General features: G+C 43.3%; 1 pseudogene; it reads left to right on the top strand.

Moving 5' to 3' along the window:
- The first annotated feature begins 3587 nt into the window (after nt 1-3587).
- LOC149228616 (ricin B-like lectin R40G3) overlaps nt 3588-23321 on the top strand; it is a 34997-nt pseudogene continuing 15263 nt past the window's right edge.

Genomic DNA, 23321 nt, shown 5'->3' with positions numbered 1-23321 from the left:
AAACCACAGAATACGTTTTACGGTATGAGTGGTCGATCTTCGTGAATGCTGTGTTCACTGCATTGCGATCAATAGGGCGGCCGACACGGTTTCCTATGGATAAAGGCTTTGATCCTATAGGGGTCTCCCAATATATACGCGACGGTACGTGGGAGCACAAGTCCGTATTGATACTTATCGCTTCACCGTGGAGGAATCACCCAACCACTCAACGCTAAGATATCACGTTTAACGACGCCGGAACACGTCTCTAGCTTAGACCTCTATGTGTTTGCGTTATGTTTCAATGCGTTGTTATGCAAATTCAATTTATTTTAAGGTTGATCTTGTTTAGCAGTTTGCCTTTATGGATCACCACGAGATGTGTAGTAACACTCCTAAATGCAGTCTAAGATGATAAGCAAGCTTTTCAATCTTTCAACTTTGAAAACCTTAACTACTGAGGGAAAAGAAAGATAACACCTTTTCACACAGATCATAGAGCACACACTAATGCATTTTCCCTAAATCAACATGCAAACTGTCATAATGCACATGCACAATGCAAGTATTTCTTTTCTCTTCCTTAATGTTGGTGAAATACAAAAAGAAAGCTGTTGTATAACTTTGAGTTCAATTTCAAGTGAAAGCAAACAAGCTTGTCCAAAATCAAAAGACACCTTAAGATTTACTTGTTTCGACACTAGAAATATACGAATTCAAACCATATGACGAAAGCAAAAGCTCAATCATCTATGAACAACAAACAAACTAACTCTTAAGATCAAAACGACACTTAATCACAGGTCTAGATCTAAGAGGCCACAACAAGACTAGTTTACTTTCGTTATGGGAAACTGTAAATGACTCAAGAAATACAAAAGAACAAACACAGTTTCTTTATACAACTGAGGCGGAATAGTGGCAAGGGAAGTTGGTTTCAGATAGGCACATTGACTGGTAACAAACAGCAAAAACAAGAGTGAAAACAGGGCAAGAAACAGCAGGAAACCCCAGTAGCACAAGGCAAGACTGGTCCAGCGCAGGTGGGACACTGTCTGTTTGACCTTCAGTGCAGGTAGCCCCTTTGGGAACTGCGCTGAAATGCAGAGAGCCTTTGTACAGCCTGCACTGAAGAACGAAACTTTCGTTTCTCTTGGTTTCCGGGTCACAGATTGCTCAAAAATTCACAGTTTTTGCTCAAATAAGAAGCTATCAGTCAAGGACACACTAAGGGATGGAAAGGAGGATGAAAAGCTATCACTAAGAGTTTATTAGAGTCCTTGTGGATTAGCTCTTCAAATCATAAACTTGCCCAGAAACTGGGCTAGAGTAGCTGCCCTCTACTTTGTATTTGAAAGATCCAAATACAGTTCGATTCGGTACTCCCTTTGTTTATGAAATGAATAGCAAAAAACACAAACAACCAACAAGATACGATCCCCAGTATGGTCGCCAATTTGTTGTTGGGAAAAGTATCCAATACGGAATGACCCTATCCCACTCTAAGGGTGATAGTACCTCAGCAACAACTGAATGCAAAGCTATTCAAGATTACTTCTTTATGAGATGAGAGAGAGAAGAGAAAGAGGATCCACTAACCGTTATCTTCCGCTAATGGTTGATCCAATCTTCCCTCTTTGCTGCTTGCTCCTAGCTCCTTGCTCTTTCACTGGCCCAACTACACAAAGATCCTGTAAAAGCACAAGAAAAGGAAACTACAAGAAGCATACATCCATAATCGATTCAGGGATTAGAATAAATCAAATATGCAAGCATCAATTCACCATTGAGACACATGCATATAGAAGAACCTCAAATGCTTTATTAATGGAAGAAGCAAAGTTATGAGAGTGTTACAACCATAATAGGCCCAATCCAGCAACACCTCCCAGCAGAAAGAAATCTCCTCTTCACCTCCTTCAAGCAAATCACCCAATAGTTCTATACTCAAACCAACAACACTTCCTTACTTGCACAAAATTCCTGCCTCCATAGACCTCATGAGAGAGCTCTATATATAGAAGTTTTGGAGAAAGCATGAGTCAGCTTGAGACTGACATGAAGCTGACTAGTGTCCTCTCCTACTTCAGTTAATCTTCAGTTCTTGAGTCCACTTGGAGTCTCTTGCTTCCACTTGGAGATCTAGATCCTCTTACTCATCACAAGGCGAATTCCCTGATCCAAGTGTCAGTTTGGAAGCTTCCTGGGCAATTGACACCTTGCAGAATGACTGTGCCACTTGGCCAATCTCGCCCAGCACAGGTAGCCTTCATTAGATTTGACATTCAGCGCAGGTACAGAGTGGAGCAGTTGACATTCAGCGCAGATGCTCAGTGGAGCAGCTGACATGATCCAGAAATAGCTTGTTTTTGAGTGCTTTCAGGTGGAGAACTGATTTTCAGTGCTGTGGTTTGCTGACCTTGTTCCTCTAGGGGTAAGAACAACATGTTTAGGGACTTTGGATCCCTCAGATTATTGACATTTCATGCTTCATGCTGTTAGGCACAAAAATGTCTATAACACTTAGGAGAAAGCATGGCCATCTCATCTTGAATCTCCATTATTAATCCGTTCACATATCTAGTAGTCTTCTCAGCAGTATCTTGTATATACCCTGCTCTTATATTTAACTTATAAAAGGACTTAGTAAACAATTTGATTGTCATACCTCTTTGTCTTAAATTCTGCAACTATTTAAATAGGTTAAGATGATAATTAAGAATTTTTTTTAGTAAAAATCACATAAGAGAAGTTTTGTCGACGCATTTCGAACCATCTAGTGTTTGGTTCATCGTCAGGACGTGTCAACAAAACTTCTCTTTTGTGATTATTGCCTTTTTTTTTTCTTAATTGTCAAATATAGATCATAGAAGTAAGATGATAATCCCGGGGCAAAAACTTACCTCTAAGTTTTGTTACCATTCAATCCCAACTCTTAATCTTTGGCTTGTCCAATCGGTTTTTCTCTATCTGAATGCTCTACCACCAAAGCGTTGCATGTCCTTTGAGTTTGGTAACAACAAATTTCACCTTTTTCTTGTCCTCCATCTCCTCATATTAAAAGAATTGGTCCATAGTAGTGGTCCAATCAATTAATTCCTCTAGATCTAGGTTACCTGTGTAACTGGGTACTTCTGGTTTCGGTTCCACCACAAATCTCAAAACAACCTTCAACATCCGAGCTTCTGCCCAATCTTTTGTAGCAATGCCTCTTTTTGCATTTTCTTCAGCATTTTCATCTTCTTCCTCATTGACATCACCAACATTTGGATCTCTTCTGATACCCTCTTCCATTGCTTCCATACGAGCTTCCATGCGTTGCATGGCACTGCACAATTCCACATTTTCTTGTTGCAGTTCTGCTGCCACACCAACAATTGTTCTTCGTCCTCCTCCTTTGCCATGTCCAACATGAGCCATATTGAAATATTTTCCTCCTTCAGGCTTTGATACCATTTTAATGCAACTCAAGATGATTCTTTACTATATTCCAAATGCAACCAGGATTGACAGATGGCGGGATCTCTAATTAATCTAGGAGGTGGGATCTAACCATTTTCGGGAGGTCATTTTTTTTGTTATAGTCGAGTGTTGGGATTTAAGTTATGTCTGAGGTTGAAATATTACCCATTCTTGGTCGATTTTGATTTCCCCTTTAATGGTGGTTGCTATACTCCAAAGAAAAGTCCCGACTACAAGATTTTCAATTACTCGAACAATCAAAAGAATTACGCCTCTTCCCTCTTTACTTATCCATTAATAACTTTATCTTGGCTTGCTCCAAGGGATTGTAATTTTCTTGCATTAGGGATATTGATCTAACCCTCTTTTACCTTTGTAGTTAACCCAGGATCGACACTCACTTTGTGAGTAGAGAAATTCCTTAGGTAACACGAATTTGTGTGTAAGATTTAGGGAGCAATAGCGCAAGGCATTTCAGCCATTTTTAATGCTTAACCTTGTGACTAGAAGGAGAAATTGCCAGTATGGTGCCAGAGTTATAACCTTAAGCTTGACCCGAATTATGGACTCAACAAATCCTTGACTCCCATAACTCATCCTTAAAGACTTAGGAGCTCACACCTTGAGCAATTCAACTACTCGGATGTTGAAGTATCACCCTACCTACACTTGATCTCAACAATTCGATTCCTTCGGAATGTAATGATTCAATCCTCGCTACAAGATTTTCCCTACCTTACATTCAACCCCTTGCTAATATACTTTTGTGATTCTCCATGTGAGTTGCATCCTCCTGGTATGAACTTGTCCTCAATCCTTCTACGCCAAATCTCAACCTCTTCATATTAAACCCTTGCGGCTATCCTTCAGCCTTAAACTTTTGACCCTTGGAATTTTGTCTTGCCCTAGTGAGGCTCTCCAATTATTCTACTGTTATGCTGCTACAACACTTTTGTCTCATTGTTCTCCACTTCGACCATCAACATTATTCTCAAACCCTAGGAGGTTATTTTTCAATCACTACATAATGAAACTCATCATCCATTCAATCTGGACTTGTAATGATAGTTATCTCAGCCTAACATGGGACTGATTTGGCTCAATGAAGGGGCTTATTCATCCCTTCACGTTGTTCTAATTCAAACCAAGTGCAACCCTCTCTCGGCCTTAGAATAAGCAGGTATTGGCCCCTAATATTCAAGTGACATTTGATCTTCATAAGTGGGCATTCCTCTAGCATTTGATCCTATAAAGATGATAAACCTTTCGCTGCCAAACCCCTAGGAATATAAGGGAAACCAACTCTGATACCATTGTAATATCCTCTTATTTATTTAATTAATTTTTCCATATTTTTAATGATATTATTTATAAGATACACTCCATAATTTTGGCTGAGAAAATTTAACAAATAAATTCATAGGTCTCGTGGAAAATTTAACTACAAAACCCCAACTACTTTATTTATTTAATATTGAGAAGGAAATTACATCAAATTTATTAAGAAAGATGATAAATAAATAAGCTAGAATAATTGAATCCTCTTCAAAAACCTTCCCTGGCTGGACTCCCTTGTTTGCAAATGCGAATTGCTTCAACCTTCTAACAAATGCTCCAAACTATTTCCCTTCCTCGCTAAGCACCACTAAGGAACTTGCAGTGGTTCTCCCTCTTGAATATCCAGGGTGGATGTTTCACAACTGAAACTAGTTTTGATCCCTAGGGAGGATAGTTCCACCTCCGAAGAAGATCTACACTAGGATTACAAACCCCATGCAAGTCTCAATGAGCCCACAAAATCAACTAACCAAATAATCCAATCATAAGCATGAATGAGCACCTGCCTCTCTTCTTATTACGATGGCTTATCAAAATACCATGGGTCACCTGATCTAGGTGGATGTTGGTGGCCACCCACCTATCCCATTTGGACCCCCACAACTATCTCTTTTAGCTTTCTTAGTTTCCTAAATTGTAGCACAATTTACTATTTTTAGCAGTTTTTTGGGTCCTGAACTTCTGGAGCCGTTTTGAGGCCCTAAACGACATTTTTTGGGAAATCGGGGGGCGACATGGGTTTATAAATAGATGTTGCCCTTCCCAAAGTGGTAGATGCTCAGATAGATCTTTCTAACAAGCTATTGTACGCGTCAAACAGAGATCGTATGCCAAAGTTATGACCCCGGGAAATTGATGTACCAATTTACCCAAACGGGGCCCACAATGTGGCGTTTCATCTTCTAGGGTTAGGTTTTGGGATGTGAAGGGTTTTCCATTGTTTCTCAATACTAAATAGGCCTTCGAGCCTCATTGTAACACAGTTCAGAGGCATGTAGCCACCACATTTTTCTTAGAGATAAGCTACCATTGCCCTAGTTGGTTTATTTCCATTTCTGGTTGTAAGCATATTTCAGTATTTTCCATTAATGAAATGAAGTATTATTTACACTGCATCTTTGTGTATATGGTTATCTTTGTAATTTGTTGCATTCCTGTTTAAATCTGGATCAGTGGTATCAGAGTGGTCTGCTTTTTCTCTGTTTTTCTTCGCATGTCCCCAACGAGGTCGGGATATAAGGAGTTAGGGCTTGAACTGGTCAAACCTTCGCAAGACCAACGTCGTAAATCCCTGCGGCCTCCCATGGCAGATGAGAAGAAAGACGAGGGGGCAGGAGATCCTATCAAAATCTTGCTTGAAGAAGCCCTCAAGCGGCAAAGGAACATGATGATGGATAGTTTTGCGCAGATCCTTCAACGGCTACCCAGAGGTGACACATTGGCTTCCAACAGCTACTATGGAAACACCACACCATTTAAGGTACAAGTTAATTATGAAATCCCATATTCGAGGGTCAAATAAATGCATATGCCGTAGACAAATGGTTAAATCTGCTAGAGGGTTATTTTTCTGTTCATGAATTTTTGAGTCGGGAAAAGATTGTTTTCACTCTTCTCAAAGCAGACCCCCACGTCAAGGACTGGTGGGAAACCTACTGCGAGCAGAAGAATGAAAGTACTGGCTCACTATTTTTAGCTGCACCCACTTGGGATTCATTCCGGGATGCTGTCAAGGAGTAGTACTACTCTGTCAAAAGCTATGAGGACAAATACATCAAATGGACCACACTGCGGCAGGGAAGGGACCAAGATGTGCCAGAGTTCACCAACATTTTTCATACCCTTCGCACACAGTTGGGTATCAAAGATTCTGAGTTGCATCTGGTACTCAAATACCGCGGCTTCCTACACAGATACATCAAGGAAGAGATGGAGTTCCTGAACATCTCCTCGCTCGGCACGACGTACCCATACGCTGTCAAAATCGAGCAAAATTTCAAACAAAAGAAGCGAGACTTTGGATCTGCAAATCCGAAGCCCAAAGGACAAAGCCAAGGCGGGGTGACCCAAGACAACCCATTGAAGCTGCAAGAAAAGAACAACACCACGACGTACAAGAAGGACACAGGAAAGTGGTGTGAGTTCAACAAGAGTCCCACTCATAACACAAGTGAGTGGCAGACCAAGCAGTCGCTGGTGGCCGAGTTGAAGGCTTCCGAATCAGATGCATGTTCTGACCCTGAGCCAGAACCCGACAAGGGGAATGGCAAAGGGAAGCAAAGAATTGATGCGGATCCCAGTGCCACTGTTGCCACTGCCAAGATCCAGAAAAATGAACCCGAAAATCCCGAGGAAGGGGAGCGTCTTTTCCACTCACAGATGTGGGTGAAGGGTTCGCCACTGCAATTCATTGTCGACAGTGGCAGCCAAAAGAACCTCATTTCAGCAGAGGTCATGAAGGGGTTGGGCCTACTGACTACACCACACCCGTAGCTGTACAGTATTGGGTGGCTTCAAGAAGGACGAGATCTCAAAGTTCGCCAGCAGTGCCGCCTTCCCTACAACATCAAGCCCTTCACAGACGAGGTATTGTGTGATGTTACACCTATGGATGTTTGTGATGTACTATTAGGCCAACCATACTTGTGGAGGTGACATGCTGTGTATGAGTCAAGGTCTCGTGCTGTCATTATTTCTTTGGATAATTCATTATATAGGATGCCGGAGGTAGGCCCACCTACCGCCACTTCTTTGATCTCTACTAAGAAAGGTAGCAAGCTCATCTCCCAGACTAGGAAATTCATTTGTCTGGTTCGCTCCCAAAGTAAGGGGAAGATCGTTGCTACATCCATGACCCCCGCAAAGGGTTCCTCTACGCAGCAGTGGCAGCAAAGGGATATGGTCATGACAGAACACAGGAACAACTTCTCCTCACCCACAGGGGTACCACACAAGTTTCAGGTGGGCGACAAAGTTTGGTTTCATCTGTAGAGAGAACGCCTTACTAGAACCCATCAAAAACTCAGACCACTCCGACATCGTCCTTACACCAGTGCCAAGGCTATGGGAAACAATGCTTTGAAGCACAAAATTTCTCCATTCCTTCACTTGCACCGAGTGTTCAATGTGGACCATCGTCGACCATGCTTCCAACCATTTCTGAACACATTAGAGATTGCAGAACAACTCACCAGAGATCCAGATCAGCAACAACTTCATCATCACAGGGAGGAACTCAACGCAATGGGGACCATTGCTTCCTAAGGGGCGAGGAATGATCCAGGTGGATGTTGGTGGCCACCCACCTATCCCATTTTGACCCACACAACTATCTCTTTCAGCTTGTTAAGTTTCCTAAATTGTAGCACAATTTACTATTTTTAGCAGTTTTTTGGGTCCTGAACTTCCGGAGCTGTTTTGAGGCCCTAAACGACGTTTTTTGGGAAATCTTTGGGCAATATGGGCCGATGGATTGATGTTGCCCTTCCCAAAGTGGTAGTGCTCGGATAGGTCTTTCTAATGAGCTATTGTACGTGTCAAACAAAGATCATATGCCAAAGTTATGACCCCGGGAAATTGATGTACCAATTTACCCAAATGGGGCCCACAATGTGGCTTTTCATCTTCTAGGGTTAGGCTTTGGGATGTGAAGGGTTTTCTATTGTTTCTCAATACTAAATAGGCCTTCTAGCCTCATTGTAACACAACTCAGAGGCATGTAGCCACCACATCTCTTCTCAGAGATAAGCTACCATCGCCCTAGCTGGTTTATTTCCATTTCTGGTTGTAATCATATTTCAGTGTTTTCCATTAATGAAATGAAGTATTATTTCTGCTGCATCTTTGTGTATATGGTTATCTTTGTAATTTTTTGCGTTCTTGTTTAAATCTGAATCAGTGGTATCAGAGCAGTCTGCTTTTTCTCTGTTTTTCTTTGCATGTCCCCAACAAGGTCGGGATATAAGGAGTTAAGGCTTGAACTGGTCGAACCTTTGCAAGACCAGTGTCGCAAATCCCGACGGCCTCCCATGGTAGATGAGAAGAAAGATGAGGGGACAGGAGATCCTATCAAAATATTGCTCGAAGAAGCCCTCGAGCGGCAAAGGAACGTGATGATGTATAGCTTTGCACAGATCCTTCAACGGCTACTCAGAGGTGACGCATCAGTTTCCAACAGCTACTCTGGAAATGACACAACATTTAAGGTACAAGTTAATTTTGAAATCTCCATATTCAAGGGTCAAATAGATGCAAATGCCATAGACAAATGGTTAATTCTTCTAGAGGGTTATTTTTCTGTTCATGAATTTTCGAGTCGGGAAAATATTGTTTTCGCTCTTCTCAAAGCAGCCCCCCAAGTCAAGGACTGGTGGGAAACCTACTGCGAGCAGAAGAATGAAAGTACTGGCTCACTATTTTCAGCCGCACCCACTTGGGATTCATTCCGGGATGCCATCAAGGAGTAGTACTACCCTGTCAAAAGCTATGAGGACAAATACATCAAATGGACCACACTGCGGCACGGAAGGGACTGAGATGTGCCAGAGTTCACCAACATTTTTCATACCCTTCGCACACAGTTGGGTATCAAAGATTCTGAGTTGCATCTGGTACTCAAATACCGTGGCTGCTTACACAGATACATCCAGGAGGAGATGGAGTTCCTGAACATCTCCTCGCTCGGCACGACGTACCGATACGCTGTCAAAATCGAGCAAAACTTCAAACAAAAGAAGCGAGAGTTTGGATTTGCAAATCCGAAGCCTAAAGGACAAAGCCAAGGCGGGGTGACCCAAGACAACCCGTCGAAGTTGCAAGAAAAGAACAACACCACGAAGCAGAAGAAGGACACAGGAAAGTGGTGCGAGTTCAACAAGAGTCCCACTCATAACACAAGTGAGTGTTGGACCAAGCAGTCGCTGGTGGCCAAGTTGAAGGCTTTCGAATCAGATGCATGTTCTGACCCTGAGCCAGAACCCGACAAGGGGAATGGAAAAGGGAAGCAGATCTTTGATGCAAATCCCAGTGCCACTGTTGCCACCGCCAAGATCCAAAAAAATGAGCCCGAAAATCCAGAGGAAGGGGAGCGTCTTTTCCACTCACAGATGTGGGTGAAGGGTTCGCCGCTGCAATTCATTGTCGACAGTGGCAGCCAAAAGAACCTCATTTCAACAGAGGTCGTGAAGTGGTTGGGCCTACCGACTACACCACAACCGCATCCGTACAGTATTAGGTGGCTTCATGAAGGACGAGATCTAAAAGTTTGTCAGTAGTGCCGCCTTCTCTACAACATCAAGCCCTTCATAGATGAGGAATTGTGTGATGTTACACCTCTAGATGTTTGTGATGTACTATTAGGCCAGCCATACTTGTGGAGGCGACATGTTGTGTATGAGTCAAGGCCTCGTGCTATCATTATTTCTTTGGATAATTCATTATACAGGATACCGGAGGTAGGCCCACCTACCGCCACCTCTTTGATCTCTACTAATAAAGGTAGCAATCTCATCTCTTAGACTAGGAAATTCATCTATCTGGTTCACTCCCAAAGTAAGGGGAAGATCGTTGCTACATCCATGACCCCCGTAAAGGGTTCCTCCACGCAGCAGCAACAGCAAAGGGATACGGTCATGAAAGAACACAAGAACAACTTCTCCTCACCCACAGGGGTAGCACACAAGTTTCAAGTGGGCGACAAAGTTTGGTTTCATCTGCAGAGAGAACGCCTTACTAGAACCCATCAAAAACTCATACCACTCCGACATGGTCCTTACACCAGTACCAAGGCTACGAGAAACAATGCTTTGAAGCACAACATTCTTCCATTCCTTCACTTGCACTGAGTGTTCAATGTGGACCGTCGTTGACCATGCTTCCCACCATTTCTGAATACATCCAAGATTGCAGAACAGCTCACCAGAGACACAAATCAACAACAACTTCCTCATCTCAGGGAGGAAATCAACACAATGGGGACCATTGCTTCCTAAGGGGAGAGGAATGATCTAGGTGGATATTGGTGGCCACCCACCTATCCCATTTGGACCCCCACAACTATCTCTTTCAGCTTTTTAAGTTTCCTAAATTGTAGCACAATTTACTAATTTTAGCAGTTTTTTGGGTCCTGAACTTTCGGAGCCGTTTTGAGGCCCTAAACGACGTTTTTTGGGAAATCTGGGGGCAACATGGGTTTATTGACCGATGTTCCCCTTCCCAAAGTGGTAGTGATTGGATAGATCTTTCTAACAAGCTATTGTACACGTCAAATGGAGATCGTATGCCAAAGTTACGACCCCGGAAATTGATGTACCAATTTACCCAAATGGGGCCCACAATGTGGCGTTTCATCTTCTAGGGTTAGGTTTTGGGATGTGAATGGTTTTACATTGTTTCTCAATACTAAATAGGCCTTCGAGCCTCATTGTAACACAGTTCAGAGGCATGTAGCCACCACATCTCTTCTCAGGATAAGCTACCATCGCCCTAGCTGGTTTATTTCCATTTATGGTTGTAAGCATATTTCAGTATTTTCCATTAATGAAATGAAGTATTATTTCCGCTGCATCTTTGTGTATATGGTTATCTCTATAATTTGTTGCATTCCTGTTTAAATCCGGATCAGTGGTATCAGAGCGGTCTGCTTTTTCTCTATTTTTCTTTGCATGTCCCCAATGAGGTCGGGATATAAGGAGTTAGGGCTTGAACTGGTCGAACCTTCGCAAGACCAGCGTCGCAAATCCCGATGGCCTCCCATAGCAGATGAGAAAAAAGATGAGGGGGCAGGAGATCCTATCAAAATATTGCTTGAAGAAGCCCTCGAGCGGCAAAGGAACGCAATGATGGATAGCTTTGCGCAGATCCTTCAATGGCTATCCAGAGGTGATGCATCGGCTTCCAATAGTTTCTCTGGAAACACCACATCATTTAAGGTACAAGTTAATTCTGAAATCCCCATATTCGAGGGTCAAATAGATGCAGATGCCATAGACAAATGGTTAAATCTGCTAGAGGGTTATTTTTTTGTTCATGAATTTTCGAGTCGGGAAAAGATTGTTTTCGCTCTTCAAAAAGCAGTCCCCCACGTCAAGGACTGGTGGGAAATCTACTGCGAGCAGAAGAATGAAAGTACTGGCTCACTATTTTCAGCCACACCCACTTGGGATTCATTCCAGGATGCCGTCAAGGAGCAGTATTACCCTGTCAAATGCTATGAGGAAAAATACATCAAATGGACCACACTACGGCAGGGAAGGGACCAAGATATGCCAGAGTTCACCAACATTTTTCATACCCTTTGCACACAGTTGGGTATCAAAGATTCTGAGTTGCATTTGGTACTCAAATACCGCGGCTGCCTACACAGATACATCCAGGAAGAGATGGAGTTCCTCAACATCTCCTCGCTCGGCCCAAAGTACTGATACGCTGTCAAAATTGAGCAAAAGTTCAAACAGAAGAAGCGAGACTTTGGATCTGCAAATCTGAAGCCCAAAGGAAAAAGCCAAGGTGGGGTGACCCAAGACAACCCGTCAAAGCTGCAAGAAAATAACAACACCACGAAGTAGAAGAAGGACACAAGAAAGTGGTGTGAGTTCCACAAGTGTCCCACTCATAACACAAGTGAGTGTCAGACCAAGCAGTCGCTGGTGGCCGAGTTGAAGGCTTTCGAATCAGATGCGTGTTCCAACCCTGAGCCAGAACCCGATAAGGGGAATGGCAAAGGGAAGCAGATCATTGATGCGGATCCCAGTGCCACTGTTGCCACCGCCAAGATCCAGAAAAATGAACCCGAAAATCCAGAGGAAGGGGATGGTATTTTCCACTATAGATGTGGGTGAAGGGTTCGCCGCTGCAATTCGTTGTTGACAGTGGCAGCCAAAAGAACCTCATTTCAGCAGAGGTTGTGAAGCGGTTGGGCCTACCGACTACACCACACCCGCAGCCGTACAGTATTAGGTAGCTTTATGAAGGACAAGATCTCAAAGTTAGCCAGCAGTGCCGCCTAACATACCACATCAAGCCCTTCACAGACGAGGTATTGTGTGATGTTACACCTCTGGATGTTTGTGATGTACTATTAGGCCAGCCATACTTGTGGAGGCAACATGTTGTGTATGAGTAAAGGCCTCGCGCTGTCATTATTTCTTTGGATAATTCATTATATAGGATATCGGAGGTAGCCCCACCTACCGCCACCTCTTTGATCTCTACTAAGAAAGGTAGCAAGCTCATCTCCCAGACTAGGAAATTCATCTGTCTAGTTCGCTCCCAAAGTAAGGGGAAGATCATTGCTACATCCATGACCCCCGCAAAGGGTTCCTCCACGTAGCAGCAACAACAAAGGGATATGGTCATGATATAACACAGGAACAACTTCTCCTCACCCACAGGGGTACCACACAAGTTTCAGGTGGGCGACAAAGTTTGGTTACATCTGCAGAGAGAATGCCTTACTAGAACCCATCAAAAAATCAGACCACTCCGACATGGTCCTTACACCATTACCAAGGCTATGGGAAACAATGCTTTGAAGCACAACATTCCTCCATTCCTTCACCTGCACCAAGTGTTCAATGTGGACCATCATCGACCATGCTTCCCACCATTTCTGAACACATCAGAGATTGCAGAACAACTCACCAAAGACCCAGATTAGAAACAACTTCCTCATCTCAGGGAGGAACTCAACGCAATGGGGACCATTGCTTCCTAAGGGGGGAGGAATGATCCAAGTGGATGTTGGTGGCCACCCACCTATCCCATTTGGACCCCCACAACTATCTCTTTCAGCTTTTTCAGTTTCCTAAATTGTAGCACAATTTACTATTTTTAGCTATTTTTTGGGTCCTGAACTTCTGGAGCCGTTTTGAGGCCCTAAACGAGGTTTTTTGGGAAATCTGCGGGTAACATGGGGTCATGGACCAATGTTTCCCTTCCCAAAGTGGTAGTGCTCGGATAGATCTTTCTCACGAGCTATTGTACGTGTCAAATGGAGATCATATGCCAAAGTTACGACCCCGAGAAATTGATGTACCAATTTACCCAAACGGGGCCCACAATGTGGCGTTTCATCTTCTAGGGTTAGGTTTTGGGATGTGAAGGGCTTTCCATTGTTTCTCAATACTAAATAGGCCTTCGAGCCTCATTGTAACATAGTTCAAAGGCATGTAGCCACCACATCTCTTCTCAGAGATAAGCTACCATCGCCCTAGTTGGTTTATTTCCATTTTTGGTTGTAAGCATATTTCAGTGTTTTCCATTAATGAAATGAAGTATTATTTCCGCTGCATCTTTGTGTATATGGTTATTTATGTAATTTTTTGCATTCGTGTTTAAATCCGGATCAGTAGTATCAGAGCAGTCTTGTTTTTCTTTGCATGTCCCCAACGAGGTCGGGATATAAGGAGTTATTGCTTGAACTGGTCGAACCTTTGCAAGACCAGCGTCGCAAATCCCGACGGCCTCCCATGGCAGATGAGAAGAAAGATGAGGGGGCAGGAGATCCTATCAAAATCTTGCTTGAAGAAGCCCTCGAGTGGCAAAGGAACGTGATGATGGATAGATTTGTGCATATCCTTCAACGGCTACCCAGAGGTGACGCATTGGCTTCCAACAGCTACTCTAGAAACACCACACCATTTAAGGTACAAGTTAATTTTGAAATCCCCATATTCGAGGGTCAAATAGATGCAAATGTCGTAGACAAATGGTTAAATCTGCTAGAGGGTTATTTTTCTGTTCATGTATTTTCGATTCGGGAAAAGATTGTTTTCACTTTTCTCAAAGCAGACCCCACGTCAAGGACTGGAGGGAAACCTACTGCGAGCAGAAGAATGAAAGCACTGGCTCACTATTTTCAGCCGCACCCACTTGGGATTCATTCTGGGATGCCGTCAAGGAGCAGTACTACCCTGTCAAAAGCTATGAGGACAAATACATCAATTGGACCACACTGCGACAGGGACGAGACCAAGATGTGCCAGAGTTCACCAACATTTTTCATACCCTTCGCACATAGTTGGGTATAAAAGATTTTGAGTTGCATCTAGTACTCAAATACCGCAGTTGCCTTCATAGATACATCCAGGAGGAGATGGAGTTCCTGAACATCTCTTCGCTTGGCACGACATACCGATACGCTGTCAAAATTGAGAAAAAGTTCAAACAAAAGAAGTGAGACTTTGGATTTGCAAATCCAAAGCCCAAAGGACAAAGCTAAGGCGGGGTGACCCAAGACAACCCGTCGAAGCTGCAAGAAAAGAAAAACACCACGAAGTAGAAGAAGGACATAGGAAAGTGGTGTGAGTTCCACAAGAGTCCCACTCATAACAGAAGTGAGTGTCGGACCAAGCAGTCGCTGGTGGTCGAGTTGAAGGCTTCCGAATCAGATGCATGTTCCGACCCTGAGCCAGAACCCGACAAGGGGAATGTCAAAGGGAATCAGATCATTGATGCGGATTCCAGTGCCACTGTTGCCATCGCCAAGATCCAGAAAAATGAGCCCAAAAATCCAGAGGAAGGGGAGCATCTTTTCCACTCATAGATGTGGGTGAAGGGTTCGCCGCTACAATTGGTTGTCGACAGTGGCAGCCAAAAGAACCTCATTTCAGCAGAGGTCGTGAAGGGGTTGGGCCTACCGACTACACCACACCTGCAACCGTACAGTATTAGGTAGCTTTATGAAGGATGAGATCTCAAAGTTCGCCAGTAGTGCCGCCTTCCCTACAACATCAAGCCCTTCACGGATGAGGTATTGTGTGATGTTACACCTCTGGATGCTTGTGATGTACTATTAGGCCAACCATACTTGTGGAGGCGACATGCTGTGTATGAGTCAAGGCCTCGCACTGTCATTATTTCTTTAGATAATTCATTATATAGGATACCAAAGGTAGCCCCACCTACTGCCACCTCTTTGATCTCTACTAAGAAAGGTAGCAAGCTTATCTCCCAGACTAGGAAATTCATTTGTCTGGTTCACTCCCAAAGTAAGGGGAAGATCATTGCTACATCCATGACCCCCGCAAAGGGTTTGTCCACACAGCAGCAGCAGCAAAGGGATACGGTCATGACAAAACACAAGAACAACTTCTCCTCACCCACAGGGGTACCACACAAGTTTCGGGTGGGCGACAAAGTTTGGTTACATCTGTAGAGAGAACGCCTTACTAGAACCCATCAGAAACTCAGACCACTCCGACATGGTCCTTACACTAGTACCAAGGCTAAGGGAAACAATGCTTTAAAGCACAACATTCCTCCATTCCTTCAATTGCACTGAGTGTTCAATGTGGACCGTCGTCGACCATGCTTCCCACCATTTCTGAACACATCAGAGATTGTAGAACAGCTCACCAGAGACCCAGATCAGCAACATATTCCTCATCATAGGGAGGAACTCAACTCTATGGGGACCATTGCTTCCTAAGGGGGGAGGAATGATCCAGGTGGATGTTGGTGGCCACCCACATATCCCATTTGGACCCCCACAACTATCTCTTTCAGCTTTTTCAGTTTCCCAAATTGTAGCACAATTTACTATTTTTAGCAGTTTTTTGGGTCGTGAACTTCCGGAGCCGTTTTGAGGCCCTAAATGACATTTTTTGGGAAATCTGGTGGCAACATGGGTCCATGGGTCAGACCCATGTTATTATTGTCCTTCTCAAAGTGGTAGTGCTCGGATAGATCTTTCTAACGAGCTATTGTACGCATCAAACATAGATCGTATACCAAAGTTACGACCCTCGGGAATTGATGTACCAATTTACCCAAACGGGGTCCACAATGTGGTGTTTCATCTTCTAGGTTTAGGTTTTGTGATGTGAAGGGTTTTCTATTGTTTCTCAATAGTAAATAGGCCTTCGAGCCTCATTGTAACACAGTTCATAGGCATGCAGCCACCACATCTCTTCTCAGAGATAAGCTACCATCGCCCTAGCTGGTTTATTTCCATTTCTGGTTATAAGCATATTTCAGTGTTTTCCATTAATGAAATGAAGTATTATTTCTGCTGCATCTTTGTGTATATGGTTATCTCTATAATTTGTTACGTTCCTGTTTAAATCCGGATCAGTTGTATTAGAGCGGTCTGTTTTTTCTCTGTTTTTCTTCGCATGTCCCCAACAAGGTCGGTATATAAGGAGGTAGGGCTTGAACTAGTCGAACCTTCGCAAGTCCAGCGTCGCAAATCCCGACGATCTCCCATGGAAGATGAGAAGAAAGATGAGGGGGCAGGAGATCCTATCAAAATCTTGCTTGAAGAAGCCATCGAATGTCAAAGGAACGCGGTGATGGATAGCTTTGCGCATATCCTTCAACGGCTACCCAGAGGTGACACATCGGCTTCCAACAGCTACTCTGGAAACACCAGACCATTTAAGGTACAAGTTAATTTTGAAATCCCCATATTTGAGGGTCAAATAGATGCAGATGTCGTAGACAAATGGTTAAATATGCTAGAGGGTTATTTTTCTGTTGATGAATTTTTGAGTCGGGAAAATATTGTTTTCACTCTTCTCAAAACAGCGCCCCACGTCAAGCCTGGTGGGAAACCAACTGCGGGCAGAAGAATGAAAGTACTGGCTCACTATTTTCAGCCGCACCCACTTGGGATTCATTCCGGGATTCTGTCAAGGAGCGGTACTACCCTGTCAAAAGCTATGAGGACAATTACATCAAATGGACCACACTGCGGCAGGGAAGGGACCAAGATGTGCCAGAGTTCACTAACATTTTTCATACCCTTCGCACACAGTTGGGTATCAAAGATTCTGAGTTGCATATGGTACTCAAATACCACGGCTGCCTACACAGATACATCTAGGAAGAGATGGAGTTCCTAAACATCTCCTCGCTCGGCATGGCATACCGATACACTTTCAAAATCGAGCAAAAGTTCAAACAAAAGAAGCAAGACTTTGGATCTGCAAATTCGAAGCCTAAAGGACAAAGCCAAGGCAAGGTTACCCAAGACAACCCGTCGAAGCTGCAAGAAAAGAACAACATCACGAAGCATAAGAAGGACACAGGAAAGTGGTGTGAGTTCCACAAGAGTCCCACTCATAACAAAAGTGAGTGTTGGACCAATCAGTCGCTGGTGGCCGAGTTGAAGGCTTCCGAATCAGATGCATGTTCCGACCCTGAGCCAGAACCTGACAAGGGAATGACAAAGGGAAGTAGATCAATGATGCAGATCCCAGTGCCACTGTTGCCACCGCCAAGATCCAGAAAAATGAGCCCGAAAATCCAGAGGAAGGGAAGCATCTTTTCCACTCACAGATGTGGGTGAAGGGTTCGCCGCTGCAATTCATTGTCGACAGTGGCAACCCAAAGAACCTCATTTCAGTAGAGGTCGTGAAGCGGTTGGGCCTACCGACTACACCACACCTATAGATGTATAGTATTGGATGGCTTCATGAATGACGAGATCTCAAAGTTCACCAGTAGTGCCGCCTTCCCTACAACATCAAGCCCTTCACAGACGAGGTATTATGTGATGTTACATCTCTGGATGTTTATGATGTACTATTAGGCCAGCCATACTTGTGGAGGCGACATGTTGTGTATGAGTCAAGGCCTCGCATTGTCATTATTTCTTTGGATAATTCGTTATACAGGATACCAGAGGTAGCCCCACCTACCGCCACCTCTTTGGTCTCTACTAATAAAGGTAGCAAGCTCATCTCCCAGACTAGGAAATTCATCTATCTGGTTCACTCCCAAACCAAGGGGAAGATCGTTGCTACATCCATGACCCTCACAAAGGGTTCCTCCATGCAGCAGCAGTAACATGTTGAAAATGCAACAAGATGATGGAGCTTAGTGGAAAGGAGTCGCCTTCACTAAGTGGGCCCGCAGGCTATTTTTGGCGCAAAGTCTATTTTTAGACTATGTCTATTTTTAGACATATGGATCATGGTCTATGAGTTGCAGGATGCTATTTGTTGATGATTGGTCATGTTGGTAAAAATAGATGGACTTCTATTTTTAGACATATGGGCGAAGTCTATTTTTTGATTGCCAGGCTAAAAATAGAACAATCGAATATTATTAGCTCTTAATGATATCTGGACTATAAACATTATCTTATCCTCTTGGAGCACTTTAGTTCCAGCTACAGATGTGGCACATGCAACTGTCAGAAGGGAATACATTTTTCTTATCAGTCAGTTGAGCTATTGCATGATGTACTTCAGTTAGAACTCAAGTGGTTGAGTTTGGTGGAGTTGATTGAGGAGTTGACGGAGTTGTGTTCAGTTAGACTTGGTTGAACTAGTTGTATTTAGTCTAACTGCAGAATACACTAGTGATGAGTGATGTGAATTAATTATTAATTAATTCACTAATTATTAATTAATTCACTAATTATTAACTCATAAATCAACTAAAGAATACATCAGTTAACTCAGTGCATGGACAATTCAGTGGAGACAGGTGTTAGAGGTGAGTGAAAGGGCAAGACAACTATTAGTTGTGACTATAGTTGTGCATGAGATTTGCACAATCAATGGATTGAGTATTGCCAATGAGGATTGCGTGGTTCAACCAAGGAAATACGAGTTTGGATCAGCCATTCTCATCTATTCTCATGCAGGATTGCGCAATGGAGGCAGACAAGCAGCGGAGGAGATTTGAACCTGTGATTGATTCAGATCTGAGCTAGTTTGTGTGTAGTAGGTGGAGATAGTACTGAGTACTTGTGAGGAGTATTGTACTATGTATTGTTACATGTTCTCAATCAATATAATATATAGATAGTTGGGGGTTTTCAGCTGTATGCTTTCCCCGTGATATACTGTGTTGATATGTGTGATTGATGCTTCAATGTGCACATGCGATTGTTTCTGAATACTGCAAATTGATGATCAATAGTAGAGGAGGTTATGTATTATGCATGCATTCTGCAAATAATGTATAATCATGATAATCTCTGTGAATAAGTGTCATATTATTCAAAATATCTACATGGTATCAGAGCAGAGTTGATCATCAGATCTATTATTCAGAAAGTGACAACATTTTATTTCTTCAGGCAGAGTCTGTAATTGGGCCAGGTAGCCTCTGGATTCATCCTTCCTTTGGAAGGTGAGATATCCGGTAAAAGCCCATACAGTCAATCTCTGTACGAGAAATACTTTGTTCTCACGAATTTTAGATCAGAAGCGGTTGAGTTTTGAGCTAGTGGAATTCGAATTTACAACAGTGTTTTCTTGGTGTCAAAGTTGAAATGTCTTTCAACGGATTGCGATTGGAGTATGCTTTTGAAGGCAGCTCGGATTATATTGCATGGAAAGACAGGATGGAGGTGGTGTTAGATGACAATGGGCTGAAGGAGTTCATAGAGGCTGAGGTCCCAAAGCCTACTGATACTGCTCAAGTTGAGGCTTGGCAAAAGAAGACAACAAAGTGTCGAAGGATTCTGTTGGAGGGTGTGAAGGATCACATTGTGTCCAGCCTACATGGAAAGGCTTCTCCATACTTGATGTGGAAAGTGTTGATAAATTTATTCCAAAGCAAGAGTGACCAGAGGAAGTTGGCGCTCAAGGATAAACTCAGAAACATTAAGTGTGAGAATGGAGATAGTATGCCCAAGTATCTCACGAAGTTCACTCAATGCTGGGATGAGCTAGGAAGTGTGGGGGTGACTGTCGATGATAAGGACTTGGTGAGCTTGGCTCTCCTTGGTCTTCCGAAGAGTTGGAATTCCTATCAGGACTCTATCAATGGTCGGGAGAAATTGCCAGGATGGGAGAGACTTTGGTCATATCTTGTGCAAGAGGAGATCAGGCGGAATACCAGGGACAAATCTTCATCAAAGGCATCTGATGAAGAAGATTGCGCTTTGGCTGCCAAAGCAAAGAAGGGGAAGGAGAAGGGTTCTCTTTCCGAATCCAGTTCTTCCAATGATGGGAAGAAGGTTGACAAATCGAAAGTGCGATGCTTTCGTTGTCATGAGGTGGGCCATTATGCTGCAAATTTTCCACGGAGGAAATCCAAGAAGGGATCCGGGGAAGGATCTGAAGGTGAGGCACTTGCTTCACAGTTTGAGTTGGATTTCACACTCTTCGCATGCATGGTTTCATCCATGGTGGGAAGTGGTTGGTTTCTTGACAGTGGAGCTTCTTTCCACATGACCAGTGACAAGAGTTTGTTCAGTACTTTGGAGGAGAAAGATCTCTAGATACTCATAGCGATGGGTAATGATGAGAAGTATAGTGTCTCAGGTGTAGGCATGGTTATTTTTTAGAGGGAGCATGGAGCTTGCCTTACCTTGACCGATGTCAAGTATGTACCAGGACTGAAGAGAAACTTGGTGTCGATCGCGATGCTGGAAGACAGAGGCTATGATGTAGTCTTCAGTAAGGGAAAGGTTTTCCTTAGACACATCATCACTAGATAGGTGAAACAGATTGGTTCACGGGTCAAGAACATGTATGCTCTTAAGGTTCAAGATGCATGCAAAGCCTTGAGCAGTGAGGCAACTGATGGAGACTTGGTGGCTGAGAGGGAGCATATATTACCTCTCAACATGCAGAGCCAAAAGAAGTCTCAGATGATTGTGGAGGAGCCAGGATTGGTACAACAGCTTCAGGAGGTTGTGGAGCAGCCACAACAAGGGAAGTTGAGAGGAGATCGAGTAGAGACATATACTCATGCAGAGACCTCCAGTATGGGGAAACGTCGAGCCAAGTGGGCCGAGGGATCACATGTAGCCATACCTCCAGGTAGGAGGTGGGGCGATATAGAGTGATCATCCCAAGGAGGAGAGGCAGGATCCTTGAGGTACCCAACCTCTTGGATGAGACCTTGCTACGGGAGCCCCAATGTGGAGTAGCAGGAACTGACTGATTGGGTAGAGACAGATGCAGATGGAGCAGTAGAGAGAGCGATAGTGTAGGGAATCCCAGGACAACGCATAGCTAGCAGGATGTAGCAATGCGAGAGGCACAAGTGTTTTGCACAATGCTAGGTGGCACAGAGAGGTGTACAATGGTGCGAGATGCATGGAGATGTTGCAGTAGCGTAGATGTCAGAGAGGGAGCACTTGTCAGCAGCAGGTAGAGCTTCAGCATCAGAGTATGTTCCTAGCCAAACAGAGTGGTCAGTTGGGAGTGTTTTTGTTCCAAGTGTTGAGCAAGTGGACCGGGCAAATGTGTTGCATGTAGAACATTCCAGAGTTGCAGTATAGGGGTTGCAGATAATCCATATCTTGTTGAGAGGGAGTGTTGAAAATGCAACAAGATGATGGAGCTTAGTGGAAAGGAATCGCCTTCACTAAGTGGGCCCGCAGGCTATTTTTGGCGCAAAGTCTATTTTTAGACATATGTATCATGGTCTATGAGTTGCAGGATGCTATTTGAGGATGATTGGTCATGTTGGTAAAAATAGATGGATTTCTATTTTTAGACATATGGGTGCAGTCTATTTTTAGACTGCCAGGCTAAAAATAGAACAGTCGAATATTATTATCTCTTAATAATATTTGGGCTATAAACATTATCTTATCCTCTTGGAGCAATTTAGTTCGAGCTACAGATGTGGCACATGCAACTGTCAGAAGGAAATACGCTTTTCTTATGAGTCAGTTGAGCTATTGCATGATGGAATTCAGTTAGAACTCAAGTGGTTGAGTTTGGTGGAGTTGATTGAGGAGTTGATGGAGTTGTGTTCAGTTTCACTTGGTTGAACTAGTTGTATTTAGTCTAACTTCATAATACACTAGTGATGAGTGATGTGAATTAATTATTAATTAATTCACTAATTATTAACTCATAAATCAACTAAATAATACATCAGTTAACTCAGTGCATGGACAGTTCAGTGGAGACAGGTGTTAGAGGTGAGTGAAAGGGCAAGACAACTGTTAGTTGTGACTATAGTTGTGCATGAGATTTGTACAATCAATGGATTGAGTATTGCCAATGAGGATTGCGTGGTTCAGCCAAGGAAATACGAGTTTGGATCAGCCATTCTCATCTATTCTCATGCAAGATTGCGCAGTGGAGGCAGGAAAACAGCGGAGGATATTTGAACCTGTGATTGATTCAGATCTGAGCTAGTTTGTGTGTAGCAGGTGGAGATAGTACTGAGTACTTGTGAGGAGTATTGTACTATGTATTGTTACATGTTCTAAATCAATATAATATACAGATAGTTGGGGATTTTCAGATGTATGCTTTCCCCGTGATATACTGTGTTGATATGTGTGATTGATGCTTCAATGTGCACATGCGATTGTTTCTGAATACTGCAAATTGATGATCAATAGTAGAGGAGGTTATGTATTATGCATGCATTCCGCAAATAGTGTATAATCAGGATAATCTCTGTGAATAAGTGTCATATTATTCAAAATTTCTACACAGCAAAGGGACACAGTCATGACAGAACACAGGAACAACTTCTCCTCACCCACAGGGGTACCATACAAGTTTCAGGTGGGCGACAAAGTTTGGTTACATCTGCATAGAGAATGCCTTACTAGAACCCATCAGAAACTCAGACCACTCCGACATGGTCCTTACACCAGTACCAAGGCT

The sequence above is a fragment of the Pinus tabuliformis genome, chromosome J, assembly GCF_031772625.1.
Source record: "Pinus tabuliformis cultivar Carrire ecotype Pingquan chromosome J, CPIR1, whole genome shotgun sequence".
Lineage (NCBI taxonomy): Eukaryota > Viridiplantae > Streptophyta > Pinopsida > Pinales > Pinaceae > Pinus > Pinus tabuliformis.
The sequence above is the reverse complement of the archived record's forward strand: the minus strand, read 5'-3'. Positions and strand labels throughout refer to the sequence as shown.